The 20,312-nt window shown below is 39.6% G+C and overlaps 1 pseudogene; it reads left to right on the top strand.

Moving 5' to 3' along the window:
• The window catches only part of LOC120304842, a 49,576-nt pseudogene extending 38,266 nt beyond the window's left edge, over positions 1–11,310 (top strand).
• Positions 11,311–20,312: the final 9,002 nt, after the last annotated feature.

The following is a 20,312-nucleotide window of genomic DNA, read 5'->3' as shown; positions in this document are numbered from 1 at the left end:
TCTCTGTATTGTGAAATAGTTTGTTCATACTGTGTAACTTCTATCTTATTCTCCACTTCCTCCATTCTAAATTCCAGTTTTGCTGCATTTTCAGTAATCTCTTCCATTTTATCGTCAATTCTTCTAACCTTCTCAACTTCAGTGTGTGCAATTTGTTTGCTTGAAGGATACCCAGGTATTTATAGTAATCCCCTTCATTGGACTTCATGTTATTTCTAGGGGGCAACTTGATTTCTTTGGTTTTTACTATTTTTCCCCTGTTTACAATGATCATGACACATTTGTTCAGTTCAAACTCCATTGCAATATCTTGGCTGTATATATGGATAAGCAACAATTCTATTTAAGCATTCTATGCTTTCCGTACAACTTCAGATCATCCGTATAAAGGAGGTAGGATAGCATGCCAGATGTTTTTGATTATTGTTATTTTTATTAACTTAACCTACTCTTTTCTTTTAGAGAATTCTATTGACTGTTTTGTGTTTAACATACTTTGGATTCAATAGATTGAAGCTGTGATGAGACAGACCTCTAAAATAATAGATAAAATCATTAAATCAGGCAAAATTCTAACTTTGAGATTTTATTGCATGCAGTTGTAGGAAGATGCTGAAAAATAATAGAGATATATTAATAGCAACAGAAAGGCCAGCAAGGTGAAGATTTCAGAAGGAGGAAGTTGTGCAAAGACAAGTGGGAAACCGAGTTCTTCTCTGGGAAAATCCTATACATCTCTGCGTGCATTATAATAAAACAAAACTGTGTTTGTTTTTAAACTTTGGTCTATGTATGTATGTATGTATGTATGTATGTATGTATGTATGTATGTATTTAATAAATAAGTAAGTAAATGTATAGGCTATCCATGTCATATATAGATAATTTTCAATTACCAAATATTCATTCAGTAACATTCAAAGTTATGACACTGCTGAAAAAATAACTGACAATTTACAACTTTCAGAGCGATCTTCAGTCAGGATTACAGTTAATATGAGTTGTGCTGTGACTGACCTGTGATTTTTTTCTCCCCCTCCCCCCCTCCACTGGTAGAGCAGAGAGACTGGAAGGAAAGCAATGCTATAGAATAAGCTGTCTTCTCTTCTATATAAATATGTTTTTGCAGCTTATAAAATTTGCACAGGGTTACAGCAAAATAAGGCAAATAGGATTGTATATTTCTTAACTTATATGCTTTATCTAATTTATATATTCTACCCTGTAGCTCTAATTTGTAGGTTTTATTTAATAAGTTTTAATAAGCTCTTCTATGCATCAGAGATAATGCAATTGTGCCAGCAGCCTGGAGCTGGAAGCTATGGCCAAGCTACGCCAACAATTTAAATGCACCTGAGCATTCCAAAGGATGGGAAGATTGGAGAAAGTGTTTTACGAGAGTACAGTGAAATGCTGACATAGTGCACCATGGCTCCCAGCACTGGGCTGCTGGCATGATCTCTGTACTTTTGGCGTTTACAAAACAGTAAGTAGGTGCTTGAGGATTGCAAAGGGCAGGGAACTAGTTTGGAAGAAACAAAAGGTGAGAAACTGTCTCTTTCCAGCCAGAAAACATAGTCATAGTCATGTAATTTCCCAGTTAGCAACCATTTTATTTAGTGGCAGACTTTGTTAATTCTATACTGTGAATTTGTAGATGTGTGTGAAAAAGAATTGAGGGATAGAAATCCAGCAGAGGACTTCCAATGACAAGTTTAGTGTGAGGAATATAAAATGGATGCAAACTTTATTTCAGATTAGATTAAGCATAATTATGTAAATGTGATTTAAAACTTATCCATGGGCCATTTTTTATTTTGCAGCAAATATGGGGCACTAAAGAATTTTCTCTTTCTAGTGAGAGAGAAAAAAAAAAACATCAGAATCTATGCATGCAGCTATCCACTGATTGACTACCTTTGCCTCCAAATGAGAAAAACCTAAATGTAGTAAGTAAGCCCTATTTTTATTTATACTTTCTACAAACAAGGTAGGTGTCAAACAAACAGGCTAGAGCAGATCAGGAAATCAGAGTCTGCAAGAAGATTACATCTACACCTTAAATAGCAGTATTTCTCAATCTTTGCAGCTTTAACTTCAACTCCCACAATTCAAGGTTGAGAAACTGTTTTAGCAAAATCTTAGAGATTTGCCTGTGTTTTCTCTACTAACCTGAACCTCTTCCCCCCTCCCCCCACCAGCTGGGGCTACACAATCCCTTAATTTAGTCTGCTCTCTGTGAAAGCTGTGTTGTCAAAAACTCCTTCTGCTCCTTAAAGTGCACAGTCCATTACACTAATGAAAGATGGAGGAAAAATACAATTCTTGGAAACCTGCCCAGTATCTGTAATAGCAATTTGTTTAAATGATTAGAGAAGAAATGTTGACATCATAAACTAAAAACTACAGTTTTGGTTGAATGGAACAGTGAAGAAATATGCAGTGAAAGATTAGGAGTCCAATTGATTTCCATAGTGGTAAAATATATTGCATTGAAACTTACCACTTTATTTACATGTAGAAGTGGGAGACTTCACAGGATATTCTCTAAGGGTAAAAGAAAATTAATGGAGCTGTGCAAAGAATAGATTAAGAGATTGGGTTCAAACTAATCATTCCAGATCAAGGACCTGACCTGGATCTCTGCATCAAGCAAGATGGCCCCAAATAGATTCAGAAATTCTATAACTTTTCTCCTATAGGCCTTTGCAACTTTCATTCCATATACTGAGAACACTGAGGGAAGTTGAATGCTGTAATTGATTCTCTCCAGACCATCAGACTTATCATCTCATTAATAAGAATCTGAGAGACTGTCTTTCTTAGGCATGAAAGCCTCCTGGATGACTTTGGACCAGTCACTCTGTCTCAGCTCACACCACCTCATGAGGCAATTTTGGGGAAAATAGGAAATGGGATATAAAGCAAAATAATAATAGTGATGTCTTTGTGTATCATCATAATAAAATTTCTCTGGGAGATTTACTCAGCTTTAAGAGCTTTAGGCAACATGCATACCATATATTTCCCACCCTTCACACTCTTTCTCTCCCTAAATAATCCTGTGATAGTTTCATCTAAAAGTTGGTAATTGGCCTAAAGCAGGGATATCAAACTGCTGGCCCGCAGGCCAGATGCATCATGCCGAAACCATGCCCATCCCATTGTCAGCAATGGAAAAAAAGTCGTGATACGTTGTGACACATCACGTGACGTTGCGAGTTTGACACCCCTGGCCTAAAGTTAACCATTGAAACTCTTGGCTGATGCTGAACTTGAACTGGAGTAACCAGAGCCTACAGTCAGGGATAACAGGAGGAAGCTAAGGGAGCTGAGATGGTGCATGCAATTATACCATCCAAGTCCTACCCCTTTGTAACTATATGCCACATCATGTATTTAAAAAACCAACACAGATGCACAGTCACACTCTTCATTATGACCCAGTTGGCTCCTCACTGCTAATGTCCAGTCTGCACCACTGGGAATAGAACGAACAGAAACATCATCATCAACCCACATTTATCTATGAACTGAGGGCAACTTGATCTAAGTCTCTACCAGCTATCTAGTTCAAAATCTAAATGATTATATCACACATTTTCTACAAACAACATTTCATTTCATGATATTTTAATGCAGATCAATTATAAGATGTTATTTGTGGTTGTGCTTGACCCTGTACAATAGGGGTGTCAAATCACGTGACGTGTCGTGATGTATTGCGAGTTTTTCCACCTTGCCGGAGCTGCGGTGGGCATGGCTTCCACAGGACACATCCGGCCCACGGGCCAGCAGCTGTACAGTATGGCTAAAATGGATAAGGCACCAAGTTTGCAAACCATCTCCAAGCCTCTCAAAAAAAATTTTTTTTTAAGGAAAGTTTGGGGACTCCTGGATACAGGAAGGTTCCCTGCACTGAACTGTCATCCTTATGAATATAATAGGTTTACTGTAATTAATCTGTTCCTTCAGGAACAGTTTCTCAGTCTGATTCATCTCTATCTATCCAAAGCTTGCTTGTTACTTTGTTAGTTTATAAAAAGTTACTAAGTCTACATTGAGCTAGAGACAAGAACCAAAGTCAGTGCACAGGCCCTCAGGTGAGCACCAAGAACTCAGAGGTTGGTGCAGGAAAAATTATTGTGAATACTGTGAATGTGGGGAGGCAATTTTAAAGGCACATAATACAAAATCAACTGCTTATTGCTCCGATAGTGTTTTCCTATTGTCTGTGGTTATATGCAACTTATTTTTGAAAACTGAGATAATGGAAAAGTGGGGGGGACAACTTTTTCTTCATTTCTTCGCATTTTACAACAATGTTAACAATAAACAATCATTTCAGATATTCCCCCATCGTAAAAACATAGATTCCTTTTGGGTTTTTTTCAGAGTTGGGCAGACATATATGCTGAGTTTTTTCCTGATTATTCATCTGTAAAAACCATGAATCATTGGAGCCTGGTAGAGTATGATTTAAATTTCTTAATTATTTTCAAGGCAAATCAAAATGAAGTTGTCAATGTTTTATGTTTAACTAAATGGTTTGGTATGGGTGAAAAAAACAGGATAACTGGGATTTTTGTTTATTGCCTGATCATGTAATTTTAACATATTTTTACCTGATTGCATTTTTTGAATTTTTTTTATTTCCAAAATTAAAATGCAAAATAAAGAAAAAAGAAGGAAACAAAATAACAATGATCCAACATTAATAATAAAAATAAAAAATGTGTACAAAAAAACTCAAATATATCATTCACACTGGCATTAAATATAAAAAGTCTACCCTTACCTGATGCATTCTCCTCCATTACATAATAGGTCTACAAGTAAACTTTCCCATCTATATTGGATAAAAATGCTAAGTTAAATAAAAATATGATCTCTGACATGGAAATTTATCTATCTAGCAATCCAATCCACCTAACCTCAGTTCACTATCCATTATCTATCTATCTATCTATCTATCTATCTATCTATCTATCTATCTATCTATCTATCTATCTATCTATCTATAATTAAAACAGTCAACAAGTAACCCCAAAGATAAAACTAATCTTCAAATTTTTCTATTAACAATCTGTTATTGTATTTAACACACACAAGTCCACAAATGACTTCCTAATCCATTTTTTCTAATCATTGGACTTAATTTTGCCATCTCTAGTAATTCAGTCAATTTTAAAATCCACTCTTCAACAGTCAGTGTCCCCGTTTCCTTCCAATGCTTAGCATATACAATCCTTGCAGCAGTCACCACGTGGAGAAACAATGTCCCAAACTGTTCTTTCTATCAATTTATCTATAATACTAAAAGAAAGGCTTCATTAATATTTGTCTTTTAAATATTTTCTGCATTGTCATTATTATATTTATCCAATATGATTTAGCATAATTACAAGACTACCACATAGGATGAAATGTACCTGGAATTTGATTGCATTTCCTGCACTTGTTGGAAATCCCCTTATACATTTTCACTAACCTATCTGAAGTCAAATATTAATGATACATCGTTTTATAAAAGTTTTCTTTCAAACTGTATTTCAAAATAAATTTTAAACTATTGGTCCATGCACTCTAACATTGGTCTAACATTATGTTATAACCATTTTTTGCCCATTTTACCATACATATTTCAGATTCATCTTAATGTTTGCATTTATTTATAAAATGTCTTCTGATATGGAGTCCCCTTTACCATGTTGTGAAGTTCCTTGATCCAAGAACATAGTTATCTAAGAGTCCTGTTTATTGTAATCCCCAGACAAAATGTTGGATATTCGTCTTTGAAAAGAAAACAAAATTGATGCTTGTACAATGCCTCTACTTCTAATGAGCTCCTGGGAAATACAATTAAGATAGAATTTTTTTTCTATAAAGTTGGACGGTATCTTGGAGGTCATCTAGTCCAACCCCCTGCTCAGGCAGGAAACCCTATACCATTTCTGACAAATGGTAGTCTCTTCTTAAAAACCTCCAGTGTTGGAGTATTCACTGCTTCTGGAGGCAGGTTGTTCCACTGATTAATTGTTCTCACTGTCAGGAAGTTTCTCCTTAGTTCTAGGTTGCTTCTCTCCTTGCTTAGTTTCCACCTGTTGCTTCTTGTCCTGCCTTCAGGCGCTTTGGAAAATAGCTTGACACCCTCTTCTTTGTGGCAGCCCCTGAGATATTGGAACACTGCTATCATGTCCCCCCTCGTCCTTCTCTTCGTTAAACTAGACATACCCAATTCTAGCAACCGTTCCTTATATGTTTTAGCCTCCAGTCCCCTAATCATCTTTGTTGCTCTTCTCTGTACTCTTTCTAGCGTCTCAACATCTTTTTTACATCGTGGTGACCAAAACTGGATGCAGTATTCCAAGTGTGGCCTTACCAAGGCATTGAAGAGTGGTATTAATACTTCACGTGATCTTGATTCTATCCCTCTGTTAATGCAGCCTAGCACTGTGTTTGCCTTTTTGGCAGCTGCAGCACACTGCTGGCTCATATTTAAGTGATTGTCTACTAGGACTCCGAGGTCCCTCTCACAGTGACTACTATTGAGCATGGTGCCACCTATGCTGTACTTGTGCATTTGGTTTTTCTTGCCTAAATGTAGAACCTTGCTTTTTTCACCATTGAATTTCATTTTGTTAGTTAGTGCCCAGTGTTCAAGTCTGTCCAGATCCTTCTGTATCTTAAGCTGTCTTCTGGAGTGTTGGCTATTCCTGCCAGCTTGGTGTCGTCTGCAAATTTGATGAGTTCCCCATCTATCCCTTCATCCAAATCATTGATAAAGATGTTGAAGAGCACTGGGCCCAGAACAGAGCCCTGGGGCACCCCACTACACACTTCCCTCCATGTTGATGCAGTTCCATTGAGGACCACACGCTGAGTACGGCCAGTCAGCCAGCTACGGATCCATCTGGTAGTGATGCTGTCTAACCCACATTTTTCTATCTTATCAAATAGTAGGTTGTGATCTACTTTATCAAATGCCTTACTGAAGTCCAAGTAAATTATATCCACAGCATTCCTCTGATCCACTAATTTTGTCACTTGGTCAAAGAATGCAATAAGATTTGTCTGGCATGATCTGTTTTTGACAAAACCATGTTGGCTTTTAGTAATGACTTTGTTTGCCTCTAGGTGTTCGCTGATTCGTTGTTTGATTATCTTTTCCAGAATCTTCCCAGGTATTGAGGTCAGGCTGATAGGTCTGTAATTTCCTGGGTCCATTTTTTTTCCTTTTTTGAAGATGGGAACTACATCAGCTCTTTTCCAGTCCTCCGATAGTTCCCCAGTGCTCCAGGATCTTTGAAAAATATAGTTCAATGGTTCTGAGATCACATCTGCCAGTTCCTTGAGAACCCTGGGGTGTAATCCATCTGGTCCTGGCAATTTGAATTCGTCTAGGCTGGACAGGTGCTCACTTATCATTTTCTTGCCTATCTTAACTTGTGTTTCTGTTTTGTTTTTTATGGCACTATTTTTGATAGGTTGGTCTGTTTTTTCCCTTTGTGTAAAGACAGATGCAAAAAACAAGTTAAATAGTTCTGCTTTCTCCCTGTTGCTTGTCACCTTCTTGCCAATTCCACCCACTCATGGACCAATCATTTCCTTCACTTTTTTCTTGTTTTTTTACATGTTGAAAGAAGCTTTTTTTGTTATTTTTGACTTTGGTCGCAAGCCTTAGTTCATTTTGAGCCTTGGCTTTCTTCACTTCATCTTTGCAGGCTCGGGCTATTTGCTGATATTCTGACTTAGTTATGTTCCCCTCTTTCCACTTTCTGTACTTGTCCTTTTTATCTGTCAATTTGTCAGAGAGTTCTTTATGCAGCCATGCTGGTTTCTTTTGAGAGCTGTTATTTTTCCTCTTTGTTGGTATTGTGCTAGACTGTGCTTTTATTATCTCATTTTTCAAAATTTCTGAAGCTTCTTGAGTTGTTTTCCCCTTGAGGATTCTCATCCATGGAATACTTCCCAAGCCCTCTCTAAGTTTATTGAAATTAGCTCTCTTGAAGTCCAAGACTCTGGTTTGACTGTGTTCTATTGCCTGTGCTTCCATAATGTTGAATTCCAATATTACATGATCACTTCCTCCCAGGGTTCCTATGGCTTCAACCCCTTCTATCATTTCATCTCTGTTAGTGAGAATTAGATCCAAAATGGTTAATCCCCTAGTTCCCTTCTCTACTTTTTGGGAGGCAAAGTTGTCTGCCAGGTTTGCTAGGAACCTGTTTGATCTTCCACTTGGTGCAGAGTTTGTCTCCCAGTTGATGTCAGGGTAGTTAAAATCCCCCATTATTATTGTGATGAACTTCCTACATACTTTAGTTAGCTGATTAGTAAAAAGTTCATCTATTTCCTCTGTTTGGTTCGGTGGCCTGTAGTATACACCTATGGCAATGTCATTTTTTCCCCTTTTATATTGATCCAAATGCATTCAAGACAATTGTATTTATATTATTGTGTAATAGAACAGCCATCTCAATATTATGGAAGTGATTTTCCTATTAGCACTTAGAATTATTTCTATACTGATATTAATGAACTCTCATTCAATGGCCAAATCTTTCTCATTGTTACCCAACTAGAGAGGACACTAAAAGAAGATTTGGGCAAGTTTCAACTATTTCTTCCCAGTTTGTCCACCTCCTTTTTCACTCACCTGGTGGTCATTTAAGAAGAGTTAAATGCATGGCTAAGAACAGGAAAATTGAGGAAAGAGACAGACTGGCTAATTCTGGTTACACAAGACCAAGCTTTAAGAACAAATGCATACAAAGCCAGGATTGAGAAGACAGCAACAGATCGCAAGTGCTGCCTTTGCAAAGGAGCTGAAGAAAGAGTGGACACTTAGTTAACTGCTGCAAGAATATCAGACAGATTGACTACAAACAACGTCATGACAAAGTAGCAGTAATGGTGCAAGAAAGATTATTTGTCTGCAAGCAAGAACTGCTGGGCTCATAAAATAGAGAAAGTAAAAGAAAAATGAAGAAGCAAAATGGCTTGGGATTTTGGAATTCAACCAGGCAGGCATCTGCCACATAACATTCTACACTTATGGATAGTAGATGTGGCAGTACCTGGAGACAGCAGAATAGAAAGAACTGGAGAACATAATACAAAGACCTGGCAACAAAAACAGGACAGCTGTGGTAAAAGAAAGCAAAGCTGGTACCAATAATAATAGGCATCTTGTGTGCAATCCAAAAAAACTAGTTCACCATCAGTAAATTGCAAATGGCTATGGAAAGGTATATCTGGCTGACTGTGCAATGAACCAATAATTAGAAAATTATTAAAATACAGAATTAGAAAAAAAATAGAAAATCTGCACATTGGCAAAATTTCCATATCTCAGTTACAAAATGCCACACTCCTTGGATGTGAACATATAGCACACTGATATATTATGACATCCTAGGATCTTGGGAAGAACTTGATTTGTATAAAGGTCAACACAAGCTAAAGAACTGGTAGCTATTATTTCAGATTGTTGCATATATACTCATGCACTCAAAGAAGACACTATGCATTCTAACAATCAAAATATACCAAAAGATGGAAATCCATATACTAGTATATGGGTCTCTATAATATCTGAATTTTTATACACTTTCCTGGGTTATATCCACGTTTCTTGTTTTCCTAGATTTTTTTATTATTTGTTTTTATTGTACATTACCCAGAGTTACATTTGTGAGATGGACACCTATGCTATGTAAAAACATATGGCTCCATCTTGTGATTTTGCAATAACAATAAATTTGCAAATTGTAGGGAGAACTATTTCCTGAAACCCTTATTTCATTATGCCTAATACAAAGACCTGCAAACAAGACCTGTGGTAAAAGAAAGCAAAGCTGGTACCAACAGTAATAGGCGTCTTATGTTCAGTACCAGTGAATAATATGTTCAGTACCAGTCTAAGGTATTTCTTATTTTCTAAGGATTTTGTTTTTGATTTAAGAGTTCACATTACATTTGGGTTAATTTTATGAGTTTACATGTATAATGTTTTAAGGTTTATTCTTGGTGCTACTTACCTTATTTAGTAAAAAAAATAGAAAATAGTAAGTTTATTTCTTTCTATAAAGTTGCATAATACAAATATTGTATATACTTTTGTACATCTGCCTTGTTAATAGTTTTTAGGGTTAAGATTTCAAAACTAATTTTTAAATTGGGAGTAATGTTTTTATTTTCTTTTAGATTCTAATTTCTGAGGAATTTAAATACTATGACTATGGTTATAAGAACATAGACATATACAACAAGGTAAAAAAAAGTATGATAGTCATTTATCTTTCTAAAAATAATATCTTCTGAGCCTCACAGAGGACACTTGTAATCTTATGATGAAGCTTCAAGTAAGCAGAATCTAATTTCTCATTTGACCACTTCTGTTTAGGACAGTGGTTCTCAACCTTTTTAATGCCGCGACCCCCAACCGGTTGTAAGTCGAGGACTACTCAACCGGTTGTAAGTCGAGGACTACTCAACTGGTGCAGCACCGTTTGTAGAATGGGACTTTTGGTGGGTTCAGCAGGGCAGAGACAACCTGGACAATTCCTATTGGCTTTTGAGAGCCAATAGAATTAGACTCTATTCAAGAGAGTCTATTCTACTGGCTTTCAAAAGCCAATAGAATAAAAGGGAGTAGCACAGCTAAGGAAAAGGGGGGGGGGGAAATGGCAGACTGCATTGTTTGGCAACCCCTGTGAAATGGTCGTCCGACTCCAAATGGGGTCCCAACCCACAGGTTGAGAACCACTGGATTAGGAGAAGCTGCCTCAGACCCTAAGTTTGCTCTTCCTTCCTGTATCTCAAAGCCAGTAAAAACACTCCAGTTATGGAGTGTTCAGGTGGCAGAGACCTCTTGCCATCCTCCCTTTTCAATGCCAAAAGTCAATTACCCATCCTAGCCTTGCTGTACTTGACAGATAATCCTGACAGTTGCTTACACTATGGATTTAAGCAGCTGTCAAGATATCGTGAATCCATTAGGCAACTTCTCGTCACACTGAGGGCAATTTCCAAATCACATTCTTCTTTTTTTCCCTCTTTTCATCCACAGACAACACCTCCATTTTATCAAATAGAAGATGTTAGTGTGCCAGTAGCTGTGTGGAGTGGGGAAATGATATTAATACAACGCCAAGGAATATTAAATCACTGCTTACTCGAATCACTCATTTAGTTTTCTATAAGGATATTTCTGATTGGCAACATTTTGACCCTACCTTGGGTCTGGATGCTCCACAGCGCTTCTATCCTGATGTGCTTGAATTGATGCAGAAGTACAAGGATTAATGTCAGGGTTGGGGGTCTCTTGGGAAAAAGAAACACAACATCTCAGCCACTTGTCTGTTTCTCGAAATCTTACAATCCAGCTTTTTAAATTAAATAAGGTTATTAAGAAAACACAATTATACATACCCTTTACACCATTTCCAAAATTACAGTAAACTTTTCAAATTTTCTATATTTATTTAGTGCATTACTTTGCTTATTTTACAAAAATTCAGGAAAATCAATGGTTCTTGAGTAGGGTATTTTATCAAAGTTCTCAGCATACATATAAATAGTTCTTCAACAGTACCTTTGAAGAGATTTTACTTTATACCTTAATTATTTTCATCAAATAATTATTTTTTTCTGCTGTACTCAACATGGCTAAGACAAAACATTTATTGCAGGAAAATAGTTTCATAAAATAGGTTTCTTTTATTATTCTAGACCAGCAGAATTTTATTTGGTCAATAAAAGTACAAGCAATAAAATGAACAGCACAAAATTATCCCCTAACACAGCGATGGCGAACCTTTTAGAGACCGAGTGCCCAAATTGTAACCCAAAACCCACTTATGTATCGTTGGGTGCCGGGTGGGCATGGCCCATTGGGTGGGTGAGGCCCATTGGGTGGGCGTGGCTTCGGTGATAACAGCAGACTGGGTGGGACTAAAAAGTTCAATCAATCAATTCTAATTTTGCAAGATCATTTTTTCCTGTGAGAAGTTGAAATTGATTGATTGATTAAACCTTTTTTTTTTTTTTTTTTTTTTGCACATGGCAGCGGAGGCCTAACGTGAAAAGGTTTTTTAAAACCCAGCTGAAGGTCTAGGACTGGGGCAATGATGCATGTGCCCACAGAGAGGGCTCTGAGTGCCCCCTGTGGCACGTGTGCAATAGGTTCGCCACCACGGCCCTAACAAGAACTATTAGCAGCTATTTGGTGGGCGAAGCTTAAACATAATTTAACAAAATTTTGAGAATTTAGAGAAATAGATTTGTTTTGATTGTTGATAATTTAACAGTACAAACAAAAGCAGAGTGTGAAAATTTAAACAAGAGGGGCAATCAATTACAGCTAGTCCTCAACGTAAAAACCACAGTTGAGCCGAAAATTTCTGTTGCTAAACAAGACAATTGTTAAGTGAGTTACGTCCCATTTTATGATTTTTGTCCAGTTGTTAAGCAAATCAATGCAGCTGTTACGCGAATCTGGCTTCCCCCCATTGTCCCTGCTTGCCAGAAACCAGCTGGAAAGGTAACACGTGGTGATCGTATGACCCTGGTACAGTGGAGCTGCCATAAATACATGTCTGTTGCCAAGCATCTGAATTTTGATCATGTCTCCATGGGATGTTGCAACTGTCATAAGTGTGAAAACTGGTCATAAGTCATTTTTTTCAATGCTGTTGTAACTGTGAATAGTCACTGAATGAATGGTGAACGTCACTATAGAATTGGCAAGACAGAAGAACATTGGCTTGATTTCTGCCTATACCTATATCACAGGGACAGGGGCAGGTTTCCTATGGGATTTTCCCATTTTTCCCTTCCAACACAGATGTGGGGAGTACTAATTGATATAAATATAAGTCTCTCTTAAATTTTAGAACTGTGATATGCTATAAATATGAGGCTGGTTTAGATACAAAGTTTACTTAGACTTTTTTTTTTAAAAAAAGGAAATGTACAGATATTGAATAGGTGGTATCTGGCTCAATAGTAGCAACTGTGAGAGAGATCTAGATGTCCTAGTAGACCACTACTAAAGTATGAGCCAGTAGTGTGCCAGCAGCTGCCAAAAAAAGCTAATACGGTCTTGGCTGCATCAACAGTGATAATTTCAAGATGATGTGAAGTTATAGGATTGCTTTATACTGCATTGGTGAGACTACACTTGGAATACTGCATCCAGTTCGGGTCACTGCGATACAAAAAATATGTCGAGTCCCTAGTAAGAGTGCAGAGAAAAGCAACAAAGATGATAAGCGATCTAGAAGCTAAACCATACAAGGGAACTAGATATGTCTAAGTCTAAAAAGGAGAAGGACTAGGGGTGACATGATAGCAGTCTTTCTGTACTTGAGGGATTGTCATAGAGAATAAGGAGTCAACTTATTCTCCAAATAACAAGTGTAAGATCATCAAAGAGAGATCCAATCTACAACTAAGGAGGAATTTCTTGAAAATGAGAACAATTAATCAGTGGAACAGCATGTTTCAGGAAACTGTGGGTGTTCCATCACTAGAAATTTTCAAGAAGAAGCTGGACAGCCATTTGTCCAGAATGGTATAGGACATCCTGCCATGGGCAGGGGGTTCAGCTAGAAGACCTTCAAGGACCCTTCCAATCTTATTATTCTATGTTCTAACTGAAGTTCACTACCATCACAGATAAACATAACCTAAAACATATAAGGAGCAATAGAATTAAAAATTCACAAATACAAAATATGCTGACTATACTGGTTTTTCCATACTAGGGAAGAAATGTAGAAGAATTTAGAATTGTGAAGTCCCTAGTTTGCTATATTTATACATAGCATTAGGAAAAGTACAGAATTTAACTACCTTTCTGAAGGTTTCTGCATGCTTTTTGCCAAGAATAAAAATGTGATCTTTTCATCTGTCAAAAGTATGGATCCATTTAGCACAGTGGTTCTCAACCTTCCTAATTCCGCGACCCTTTAATACAGTTCCTCATGTTATGGTGACCCCCAACCATAAAATTATTTTCATTGCTACTTCGTAACTGTAATTTTGCTACTGTTATGAATCATAATGTAAATATCTGATATGCAGGGTGTATTTTCATTGTTATGAATTGAACATAATTAAAGCATAGTGATTAATCACAAAAACAATATAGCAATGCTCGCTGGAGAAGCTTACTCTTCCTTGCTCAAAAATGTTAAGCAAGGGGAAGGAAGGAAGGAAGATTGAAGGGGAAAGGAAGGAGATGGAGAAGGAAGGAGGTTGAAGGGGAAAGGAAGGAAGGAAGGAAGGAAGGAAGGAAGGAAGGAAGGAAGGAAGGAAGGAAGGAAGGAAGGAAGGAAGGAAGGAAGGAAGGAAGGAGATTGAAGGGGGAAGGAAGGAAGGAAGGAAGGAAGGAAGGAAGGAAGGAAGGAAGGAAGGAGAGAGAGAGATTGAAGGGGAAGGGATGGGGATGGGGATGGGGATGGGGATGGAGATGGAAGGAAGGAAGGAAGAAAGAAAGGAAGGAAGATTGAAGGTGAAATGAAGGAGATGAAGAAGGAAGGAAGATTGAAGGGGAAAGGAAGGAGATGGAAAAGGAAGGAGATTGAAGAGGAAAGGAAGGAAGGAAGGAAAGAAGGAAGGAAGGAAGGAAGGAAGGAAGGAAGGAAGGAAGGAAGGAAGGAAGGAGAGAGAAATTGAAGGGGAAGGGATGGAGATGGATGGAAGGAAGGAAGGAAGGAAGGAAGGAAGGAAGGAAGGAAGGAAGGATGGAAGGAAGATTGAAGGGGAAAGGAGATGCAGAAGGAAGGAAGATGAAGTGGAAAGGAAGGAGATGGAGAAGGAAGGAGATTGAAGGGGGAAGGAAGGAAGGAAGGAAGGAAGGAAGGAAGGAAGGAAGGAAGGAAGGAGAGAGATCAAAGGGGAAGGGATGGAGATGGAGATGGAAGGAAAGAAGAATGAAGGAGAAAGGAAGGAGATTGAAGGGGAAAGAAAGGAGATGGACAAGGAAGGAGATTGAAGGGGGAAGGAAGGAAGGAAGGAAGGAAGGAAGGAAGGAAGGAAGGAAGGAAGGAGAGAGAGAGAGATTGAAGGGGGGAGGCACAAGCAGCTCTGCACAAGAATGCATAAGCAGCTCCGCACAATTGCCCGGGGAAGGGGTGAGGCTCTGGCAGAGACCCTGGTGGAGAGCCAAGCGGCGGCACATCTGGGGCCTCAGAAGCTGCGCGGAGGATCTGTGCACCTCGGAGCCACCGACCGCCTTCTCACACCCGCCAAGGGATGGAGATGGAGGTGGAAGGAAGGAAGGAAGGAAGGAAGGAAGGAAGATTGAAGGGGAAAGGAAGGAGATGGAGAAGGAAGGAAGATTGAAGGGGAAAGGAAGAAGATGGAGAAGGAAGGAAGGAAGGAAGGAAGGAAGGAAGGAAGGAAGGAAGGAAGGAAGGAAGGAAGGAAGGAAGGAGAGGGAGATTGAAGGGGAAGGGATGGAGTTGGAGATGGAAGGAAGGAAGGAAGATTGAATGGGAAAGGAAGGAGATAGAGAAGGAAGGAGATTGAAGAGGGGAGGCGCTGCCAAGGACACACAAGCAGCTCCGCACAATTGCCCGGGGAGGGGGGGAGGCTCTGGCGGAGAGCCTGGTGGAGAGCCAAGCGGTGGCACATCTGGGGCCTCGGAAGCCCCCCATCCTCATCCTGGCACATCTTGCCCTCTCCCAGCTGCCCCCCTGGGACCTGCCCACCCCTCCAGCCTCCTGAGTGCCATCGCAGTGGCGGAGTCACAGGAGCCCCTTTCCATGCTGCGCAGCCCATCGCACACAAGAGGGGTGTGGCCGGAGCACCATTTCTCCCCTCCCAGCCCAGCCGGCTGGCCTCTGATGCACAGATGGGCATCACTGCTGCCTTGCCCTCTTCCCTGCCCTCTGGCCGCTTCCGAGGCCCAGAGCCCAGCGAGCCAGGAAGGAGCTGCTCCTGCCCGGCAGCCCCACGACCACGCTGGGCACCAGAGGGCCAAGGCGGCCTCCGACGGCACGGGAGGCTGGCTGAGTGGTGTGGGGGAGGCTCCCGCGTGGCATGGAAGGCGGCCAGGGGTAGAACACAGCCGGGCAACCAGGAGGTGTGAAGACCGACTCAGCGCTGCAGCTCAGCTCAGCCGGCAGCGGCGGCAGTGGTGGAGCAGCCCAGCGGCAGCGCCAGCAGCGGCCCAGACCCAGCTCAGCTCGTACCGGCCACTGAGCCAGCTCAGGGAGGCATTGGGGGTGGGCGCAATGGCACTGCAGCGGCAGGAGCAAGTGCTGTCAGAGGAGAAGGGCGCCCCGGAAGCAGAGGAGGAGGGTGGCGGAGGAGGGCGGCGGCCAGATAGAGGAACGGTGTCTCGGTTTCTAAAGACCATTGGAAATATGTATTTTCCGATGGTCTTAGGCAACCCCTGTGAAAGCATCATTCAACCCCGAAAAGGGTCGTGACCCACAGGTTGAGAACCGCTGATTTAGCAGTAGCCACCAACAGCCAGCAGTCTAAATAGAAAGGACAACATAATAACATGTGTTAAACCTTCTCAATGTCTACCAACTGGTAGGGATATATAAGGTCCTGAACTGTTACTCCAACCTATTGTATCTATCTTTTAGCAGCATTGAAGGCAAGCATTTGAACATCACCAGAAGAAAGCTTGCTGGTTCTATATGTAAAGATACCAGATAGCTCGCATAAAATGAAGTTATTTGGTCTTGAATGCTTTTGAATACTGAGATGCATAGTTTGAATTGCAAATTGGCGCCTTCTACTCAAGTTTGAAACAAATAACAGGGTAGTATTTAACACCATCTAAAGACTGATCTTCATCCTCTTACAACTAATCCTTGTTGATCATTCGGAAAAGTCATTTTAAGTTACAGTCTTTACTTCTTCAATTTCATCACCAATATTTTCATTTAAGAATAGGATAATACAGTTTAAATGGAAAAGAATGTATTGTTATTATTTATTTATCTATTAAATTTATACACCTCCCATCTTCCTATCAAGAGATTCTGAGTAGCTTACAAAATGATTAAAATAATATAAAAATTCAAACACTAAAACAATAAATATTAACACTAAAAGTAACAAAAATTAACTAAGTATACAAGAGGGTGAAGGTGGGGGCTCTTCCTTTTAATCCACTAACAAGTTCCAATATTGAACATCCCAGTGGGGTCCCAGGCCAAAAGACAGAACCGGGTTTTATGATTCTTTTGGAATGCCAAGAGGGTGGGGACAGATGCTACTTTGATGGGAACAATGCTCCAGAATGTGAGCCAGGCATAAAAGAGTCTTCTCCTGGACTCTACTGGGCAGAATTTCTTAACTAATGGAGTTATAATATCCCCTTCTCCCGGCACAAGTGAGCATGGCCAATCCCATTGGGGTGAGATGGTTTCTCAGGTAACCTGGAAACATTCCATAAAAGTTTTTAAATGTGATAATCACCACAAACTGGCAACCAGTACAGCTTATGCAATAATGGTGTTACCTTGGTCATTCTGGGGACCCCTAAAACTATCTGCACAGTTGCATTCTGTGCCAGATGTAGCTTCTGAATACTCTTCAAGGATAGCCCTATATAGAACTGGTTGCAATAATCCAAGCACAAAATAACCAGGGCCTGAGGGACTGATCTCATCCAGGAAAGGGCATAACTGGCACAAAGCACAAGTTGAACAAAGGGTCTTCTAGCCAGGACTGCCATCTGTTCTTTGAGCAACATCTAAAAGTCCAGGAGAACTCTAAATTGCACACCAGGTCTATCTGATGCAATGCAAACCCAACCAGAATTAAAGATGTTAAAGTTGTGGATCCCAAAGCTCCACACACCCAAACCCACTTGGTCTTAACAATTTTCAGCGAAAGCCTGTTCTCCCCACCCAGACCCCGCAGCCTCCAGTCATCACAAGAGGGCAGTAACAGAATCACTTGGTTCCATCTGGGACAGAAATTTAAAGTTGAGTATCATCAGTGTACTGATGATATCTCATCCCATGGTGAGGGATGATCTCACCTAAACAACTTCATGTAGATGCTAAAAAGTGAAGAGAGTACCAAGTCCTGTAGCACATCAGAAAGCCAAATTATATCTTTTAGACCAGGGATATTCAAACTTGGCTCTTTTATGACTTGTGGACTTCAACTCCCAGAATTTCTCAGACAGTGTGCCTGGCTGAGGAATTCTGGGAGTTGAAGTCCACAAGTCATAAAAGGGCCAAGTTTGAAGACCCCTGTTTTAGATTAAATATATATCCCTCCATGTTATTTCTCTCTTATAATGTGTAATGGCTTCAGCAGGAGACTGTCATTACTTTCAATTAACCTCATTTTGCTGGGGATGGAGAAGGAGTTCCTGTTCCAATTTACAACTCTTAGCACAACTGCTCTTTCCTTATGCCTCTGCGTGAATGCCAGCTGGCATGTTTCAATATCTGTATATAGAATTTGCTGTTTTATATCTCTTGACTTTATGTCTTCCTGTTGGAAAGACAACAATCTCTCAGAATGGCTTATTTTCCTATTATCTCAAATGTTCTGATTGCAAGAAATGTCAATGTTTCTTTAGATTCCCACACAAGGATGGATTACATGCTATTTCTTCTTGCTATGCCATTCTAAAATATTTTTATTTGAGCATTTTTCTTTGCTCCCATAAATATTTGTTGTTGTTGTTAATTGCGAAGTTGTGTCCAGCCCATTGCGACCCCATGGAAAACGTTCCTCCAGGTCTTCCTGTCCTCTACCATCTTCTGGAATCCATTTAAGTTCACACCTACTGCTTCAGTGACTCCATCCATCCACCTCATTCTCTGTCGTCCCCTTCTTCTATTGCCCTCAATCTTTCCCAGCATTAGGCTCTTCTCCGGTGAGTCCTTCCTTCTCATTAGGTGGCCAAAGTATTTGAGTTTCAACTTCAGGATCTGGCCTTCTAAAGAGCAGTCTGGGTTGATCTCTTCTAGGACTGACCGGTTTGAACGCCTTGCAGTCCAAGGGACTCGCAGGAGTCTTCTCCAGCACCATAGTTCAAAGGCCTCAATTCTTTGGCGCTCAGCCTTTCTTATGGTGCAACTTTCACATCCATACATTGCAACTGGGAAAACCATGGCCTTGACTATACACACATTTGTTGGCAGGGTGACGTCTCTGCTTTTTGGTATGCTGTCTAGATTTGCCATACTTTCCTCCCCAGAAGCAAGCATTTTTTAATTTAATGCTATTTGCACATTACTTTGTTCTTTATTCATTTTTCCTCTTGGTCAGGAAATACTTAGAGAGAAGGTGCGTCAGGCATTCTTCAGGATTTTAGTTGAGTTTGTGATTCAGATGCTAGGCTCCTCCTTCCCTTTTAATTTCTCGGGGGAGTTTTATGTCTCTAAGATGCTAACAGCATGGATAGCTCCATTGGGAATCTACCTTCACTTATGTGTGCATTGAAAGGAATATGATATGGACTTCTATGGAAGCAATGGTGGGTTAAAGTCAGCTCCATTCTTAGTGGAGCCAATGGTAATAATGGAATAAAAAGATGATGAATGGACTGATCTCTTGGAATTTCTCTCCAAATAAATAGGAAGACCTGGGATCACCCTTAAGGGCACCATATGGAGGGTCTCTGTGAGGAGACCATTTAACAGCCGACTCTGGTGGGTTTGGAGCTCTGGGAGCTAGGAGAAACCAAGCTTTGCCCAAGCACAGTTTGGAGATTTCAAAAGGACATTGGTTCTCCTTTCTTTCTTTCTTTCTTTCTTTCTTTCTTTCTTTCTTTCTTTCTTTCTTTCTTTCTCTCTCTCTCTCTCTCTCTCTCTCTCTTTCTTTCTCTCTTTCTTTCTTTCTTTCTTTCTTTCTTTCTTTCTTTCGCTTGTTAACTGCTTTTTGGATATTGAGAATATTCAGAACAACAGTTAACCTTTCATTACATTGGGTGATTCTCCTTCAGTCCTCAGCAGAAGTAAATTTATGGTCTTGACATTTTTTTTAATTTTGAAATAAGCAAAAAGGGTATTAGAATGTTGATTCTGGAAAGTTTATGATGGGCTAAAGGGCTAAAGACAGATTTGAAATAGATTTTGTAATTAATTATAAGAATCCTTCCTTATATTATTATGAAACCTGGGATAAATTTTACCGCTGGAGGAATTTGAAGAGGACAGTCGGGATTAAAGATGAATGTTAAGATAGAAATATATGTTATTTTAGAACAAGTATTGTATATAAAACCTAGATGTATATGTAGAGATGAAGAATTGATTGTAAAAAGTGGAATAATCTGATAAGAATGTATATACTGGAATGTCACGTTAAATCCA

Source organism: Crotalus tigris, unplaced genomic scaffold, assembly GCF_016545835.1.
Source record: "Crotalus tigris isolate CLP2741 ecotype Arizona unplaced genomic scaffold, ASM1654583v1 scf7180000017663.5292952, whole genome shotgun sequence".
Taxonomy (NCBI): domain Eukaryota; kingdom Metazoa; phylum Chordata; class Lepidosauria; order Squamata; family Viperidae; genus Crotalus; species Crotalus tigris.
This window is presented reverse-complemented; position numbering and strand designations above follow the sequence as displayed.